Genomic DNA, 7,055 nt, shown 5'->3' on the forward strand with positions numbered 1-7,055 from the left:
AGGATTTATTTTGATTCTCCAGTTTTTACACCATTCTTCAATAGATGTTATGTGTGCCTGTAGTGTTTGTGATGCATTAGTTGGGTCGTTGTTTACAGAAAGTATACATGTGTCATCAGCGTATGTTGTTAGGACTGTGTTAGGGTGGGTTGGTATGTCAGCTGTATAAACCGTATAAAGTATGGGACCTAAGATACTACCTTGAGGAACACCGGCGGACTGATTAAATAAAATAAAATCTAAAAACATAATTAAATAAGTATTTGATCTCATAAAATGAAAGAAAGAAAATAGCATACTATGAAAACAATTAAATTCAGGATGTACATAAATTATAAATTTAACTGAGTAACTAAGGCATGGTAAGACTGAAGAAGCCAAGTTCTGGAGTACTATCAATCATTCTCAGCACCTCCAAACTCAAATGTATTAAATCAGTTTTAAAGCGATCCTCCCATCTACGTTTCGGTCTACTCGGACGTTTACCATTTGGTTCAGTCTTTACTGAGATTTTAGAGATCCATTCGTTACTATGCACTACGATCATAAACGCCCATCTTATAGGCCGCAATGCTTAATTATATTTGCCGGAAGAGTTGAGGCGTAGGTCTTAACTACCTTGAATCAGCCTGAGAGGTTTACTTTTATTTCTGAGGTGATCACTAAAAATGAAAACTTGACCCCCTCTATTGGTAGAACAGGGTGGTAACCTATTGATAACTCCGCCCGTATGTTAGAAATGAGGGTCGTACAAAAAAAAATTATAGTAAACTTCTAAGTAATATATCGTAGTAAATAGTCTCAGGATTAATTTAAAATATTCAATAGTTGATAACTCTTTATAAAAACTTCGATTTTTGTCCATTCACGATGTTTGGTATGTGTTGGTTAAGAATAGACAGATGATAGTTGGGTATTCCCCAGGAGAGGTAATAACTTCTGTAAATACATTTATTTTTCCTCAGGATAATTGTTGTTTACCTCCTATGCAAGATCCTCCTGCGTTTTATTTCGTTTTTCCTCTGGCAAAGGACATTCGGCGCCAGAGATGATGGCACGTATAGTTCGTGCACGACTCGGAAGGATCGACAAGATGAGGAAAATACGATAAAAATGGCAGATGATGATACTGCTAATTAATTATCGGGAAGCGTTGATGATGATGAAGATGGTATGATAATGTGATTCCTGTTCCGGGATGAATCAGTGCGTTTGTAATAAATTGAAAATAATTTTCCGGATATCACCGAAGCTTTACTGAATTTGACGCTCAGGAACAAAAGATGCAATTGCACAAAAATCCATTTTCAATTAATCACACAATAACAGTCAAAAAAGGTTCATTCATTATAAATAAAATTGCTTATTAAAAACGACAATATTTTTTATATTATTATGAAGATATGATAAAATACAATTTTCATTACATATTTTCTTAAATTAATGATCTTCTACTTGAAGAGTTTCAAGAAACTAATATGAAATTGGCGAATGAACACAATCTTCTTTATTTAAATATCATATATTAGTTTATTTCGCAGACAAAAACGTTTCGGAGTTATCCCCCATCTTCAGGTTGCTGATTAACTTTTTTAATATATAATATATAATTAACTCCTTATTTGTCATTTCATAGTAATATTAAACATATTATTGTCAATAATTGAAAAGTTTTTATAATATCAACAATTACACATTTTTAAATCAAGGAGAATAATTACTTTCCTAAACCAGAAACGTTGTTATCTGTGAAATAAACTAATATATTTAAATAAGGAAGCTTGTGTTCATTCACCAATTTCATATTATTATATATTTTGTTTTATGTTTCGTATAGGACAATAAAGAAGGTCTTATATAACCATAAGTCAGCCTTTTATATAGATTCTTGGAGAACTTCACTTTTCTTTCATATACTGTCTATATAATATCGATTTTTTTTTTTATTATACGACCTATTGAATTTTTATCCTCTTTGTTATAAGAGTCGATTGTGATTTTCCCGTATAGAAAAACCTTCCTTCCTACTAGGACACACTTCCTTGACCGTGAATAACAAGATAAAAACTTGGAGGACTTTGGTCGTTTCCTGTTGATGGCTTCTGTAATACAGGACCGTCGTTGCACTCCTCTGCAGCGGAAGGCGATAATTCGTACGTGATATCTTTCCAACACTCCAGCGATTTTTTTCCTGTCACGAATCAGAAAACAGCTGGTTTTCGTTTTTGCCCTAATATTCAGTGCACCTTAAAACAAAGTTTAAAATTCTTGAATTTTCGGTGATCGGTGAATTTTGATGTATGAGGCAATTTCGACAAAATTATCAGATTCTTTTTTTTTTATAAGTAACTTATTTATTGATATTAATAAATGTATTAAAAATATACCCAGCAAGTAAATTTTATGTTTGTTATACAATGGCATGGTACAGACATGTGGCGAATCTACCCATTGATAGAACTAAAATAACATTTCTAGAGGAGAAGATCCCGAGGCTATCTTCTTTTTAGACGCCTATGAGGTAATAAAAGTGAAGCCAGGTTAGGAAAAAGTGGATTTGGGTCGTTAAAAAGTTTATGATGAAAGAATCTACTATTATTTAATAAATTATTTACTTTTATGTACAAGAATTGATCATGATCTAGCTAGTACATGTTTTTATGTTCAGTAGTATGCTTGGGTAGATATCTCCTCATATTGCTAACTTCAATTTCATTGATGAAATAGTTCGTCTGGTAATTTTTTGCGCCACAATTCACAAAAAGCCGGCATTTTTTGACACTATATGTAGAAGTTATATATATGATCTGTATAAAAACAACGTACCTCCTTAAAAATCATATATTTTTCAGTCAAATTTTGGAAAATGATTTGAAACAAATTTGGCTTTTATATAAAAAATGTTAACCTTTCTTTTTTGAAATTCTGAAATTAAAAAAAAAATTAATCCATAAAATGGTTATTAGGTATTATAAATAAAAGTTATTACTCTCTTTTTTATTAGATGAAGTAAATTATTTTCGAATCTTTAATTGTAAAAATAATTTATATTTCTTCAGTGAATTGTACTGTTGGAAACATATTCCAGTATGTAGGGGAATTTTAAAAGTCTAAGTTAAACTATCTGCAAATATTTCTTTTTGGTTATCCATTTTAGGCATACCTTATTTGGATTAAAACTGCTTCGGGAAATCGACATTGATAAAACTGAAATAAATATCGGAACAGACACTTAAACATTTGACAAAATGCTTTGTTTTTTTTTTTACGTTCGCACCGTTATGTGACGCAACTAAAGTTGAAATAATTTCTTTATTGGTATTATTTCTGTTTAGTAAAAATTAGGATTTAATTTATTTAGAATTTAAAAACAAGAATTATTTTCAACAAATTCTGTTAAATAGCAATTATCCTCATTTGGCTGTTGGTGATTTTTGTCATGCGGACGAATATGTGTTAAAAGATTAGATTTTTAACTTAATACAGTGTGATTTCGAAAAGTCGTTCTGATTTTACACTATGCCACAGATCAAAGTCCTAGCCAAAATTTTTCCTTCATTTTTGGAAAATTGCAGTTTCCTTGAAAATCATTCTGAAACGAAACAGACTGCTGAACCTTATAAACCTAATAAGTATGATTATATGATATGAAAATATAGAAACAACTAAAATAATAATCATGAAAAAAATATAAATTATCACATAGTCATATCATCAATTTTATTAAAATATATTGTGTACAAATTTAGTACAGTAGAAGGAGGATTTATTTTTTATGATTATGAAGAAAACATTTAGCCGAAAAGTCTATGAGGCCTCAATCAGACTAGATTAGGCATTTAAAATCCTCTTTAGACTCGTGTCCTCGTTTTATATGTAAACTGTTCACTCAGGACTCGCATGCAAATAAAACAGTGCCAGGACACTAAAAAAAGGCACACTACAGATACCAAAGGATTCTCTTATCTTGAAGGTCTTCAATGGTCACCAACTCCTTTTTCTTGAGTCAAAGATAAAAAGAATACAAAATTTATTAAATCTATAAGTTGTAAGAAAATATTATTCTTTTTTTTTTCAAAATTAATGATTTGTTGTCAGAGAATTAAATTTACAGGACGACCCCATTTTTAAATATAGACGTATTCTGGAAATTGCTTTTTCGCTTAGATTAAATGAGAGTACTAAAAAAAAATGGATAAAATTTATATTATACCATATTTACACTTATCCTTAAAGTTTCTCAGACACCTTAATCGGACAAGCCCTTTTTTGAAATACAGTTTAATCTCGGTACTCCAAACTTCGGTATTCTGAACACTCCAGTACTCCGAATTGGCGTTAAAAAAAGTTTAATTTTTTTTTTCAATTAAAAGTGCACATCTGTAAAGGACACTTTTAATTTCTCGATCTTTAGCCAAGTTTTTGTAATCGCCGTGAAATTCGAAAGTAGAGATTTTTACATGTCGATATCGTGTAATCTAATTTCTATGAAAATATTCATAATATATTTTTTGGGGATTAGAAATAAATAATATCTATTGTATAAATCATTTGATTCTCCAAAACTACTTTAATATTAGAAATATGTATAGTATAAACTTTGTTGTTGGTGAACTCATTTTTTTTTATCATTTTTTAAGACAAATTATTTTTTTTGTACTTATACTACTTTTTCACTTATACATAAACAATCTTAAAATTTAAATTACCTAGCATTAGTGGGGATGTAAAAGACAAAGAAAGTGGAGCGATGATATAAGATTCTCCTGACCGAAAAAAAAACAACATTTTTAAAATGATTTTGAAATTTTTCAAAACTTCAAACTGTCTAATTTAAAAAAAAAAAATGTAAAAAAGTTCAACTATATGAATGTACAATATTATTGATTTTTTTAATACTTTCTTTTATCCGAACTTTTAAATTTCACACCCTACATCAATTAGTTCGGATTATCGAGATTACACTGTAAATGTGGGCGAAGGAAAATCAGTTTTCTCATACATGCGCAAATATATTTTCCTTAAGACTTCTACATTTAAATAACGACTCGTTCCATATCGTCCAGTATTAATTTTACCTAATTTCATATTCCTCTTAACAATTTGCAAAAGTTTTTTCTTGGCATACATATTTCAAACGTGGCTCCTCCTATAGGTTTTATTTTCAATGATTTATCGTCTGAGGATACAAACCGTTTTCTAAGTAGAAGTATCACGTTTTAATATAAAGAAGAGGAAATTACTTTTGCATATCGATAAGCGAAAGAAGATGGATTAGATAATATTAATTTATTTAAAATCTATATACACATACCTGAAAATTTTATTTAAATCAGAATAAGGATAATAGGTGGTGTTTGTAAGAATGATCAGAAAACATAACACACAATCCGTTCCTTGATATTTAAAATGTAAAATTCCAGTGGATTGTTTTGAGGAGAAAATTCGGCCTCTGTTAATCCTGTTAACATTACCCTTTCCTAAGTCCCTTCTTCCCTCTCTCCTCTGCCTTTTCTACTTCAGTTTCTTTTCTTTATCTTACTTATTATTATTTCTCTTTGTATATCAGTTAATGTAATCGATATTATTTGTTTGCATATATCAATCATCTCGCGGAGTCCCCTCGCTTCTAATCATTAAAGTAGAGTTTTTCACCAAACGGTTATCTCAACCTTCAGTTAAGTATTTCATTTAGACCTTTAAGTAACCGCGGTAGAAATACCCACTTTGAATTATGTTTTCTTCACATAATGCATTTTATTAATTCATACCTATTTTCTGATTTAGAGGAATCGGGAAAAAAAAAACGGTTGGGAGAAAACGAAAATAGATTAAGTCAAGACGTTAGAATTGTCAGTTACGCGAGGAAGCCTTCAACTAACACAGACAACTTTTTTTATGTAACCGGTTTTTGTTTAATAATAAGGGACTGTATACACCGCTCGGTGCGGAGACATTATGAAACTCAATAAAGGCTAATCTTCTTGTCAAAACGCCAACAATGATGCCGATGACGAGACCAGTTAATAGCCGAAGATTGCGTTTCAAAAGCTTTAAAAATAGTTCCATTTTAGAGGATAAATATCCCAAGAATGGGCCTTTCAATGCGAGACTTTAATACGCTCACACCAAACCTCCGCATATTAACCGCTACTTTACCTCGTGTCCTGGAAAAAAAAGACAATAAAGGCCGGTGAATAAAGAAAGGATAGGAAAAATAAAGATGCCTTTATATTTGCATATTCGGGCTTACGTCAGGCCGAGGATAATCGTGGAAGATTTCCTTTTTGGCGCCCAACGCCTCGGGGACGTTAGTTTTCATTATGGCGGCGTGAAAGTGAATTGCGACACCAGGCGATTTGTCTAGCCCGGATCAGATCTAGTTAGCATCTCCATAGGCATTATCATAATACCTGTCGACAGTTTTGAAAGCTCTCTTAACAAATAGCGGATGTGAAAAAGTAAATATGTGGAATGAGTAATGTCACTATTATTAATGGAGTTTACTCAATTTTCTGTTTTTGCCTGTGTAATGAAATTGCAAAGGAATTCAATTACATGAATTCAAAGATAATTTTCCAGCACTTTTCATTTAAAAAAAGTTTTTTTAAACTAAGTTTCTCTTGATTTACATACGAATTTCCTTGTTAAAAAAAAAAAAAACGAGTAAAGAAATTTGAATTTCTCAGCCAATGATAAGGAACGCCCTCCCGAAGATTTCACACCGGGCCTCTGTACTTTATTGCATACATTACTCTGCTTTTAACCCCTTTCAAACGCTAAGAATATTACTAAACAAAATTAAACTGAATGAGAAATACCGTGTTTACATTTTATATGCTTATTGTGGCGGCAGGAGGGGTTCAATATAAAGGCCGGTATTAAATAAATTTGGTTACCATTAAATATTATTATAAAAAACAATACTTCAAATAGGACCATAAAAAAAATGTATAATCCCATCAACAAACCAAAAAATAACAATATAACTTTTTCAATAAAAGAAAAAAAATATTAAAATATAATACTTCTAAAGACACACTATTTACAAAATA

At 30.7% G+C, this 7,055-nt stretch overlaps 1 protein-coding gene across 1 annotated transcript in view; it reads left to right on the plus strand.

Moving 5' to 3' along the window:
* Positions 1–7,055, plus strand: part of LOC106683775 (uncharacterized) — a 365,532-nt gene that overhangs the window by 42,782 nt on the left and 315,695 nt on the right. The window lies entirely within an intron of this gene.

Source organism: Halyomorpha halys, unplaced genomic scaffold, assembly GCF_000696795.3.
Source record: "Halyomorpha halys isolate HHAL.00 unplaced genomic scaffold, Hhal_1.1 Scaffold516.1, whole genome shotgun sequence".
Lineage (NCBI taxonomy): Eukaryota > Metazoa > Arthropoda > Insecta > Hemiptera > Pentatomidae > Halyomorpha > Halyomorpha halys.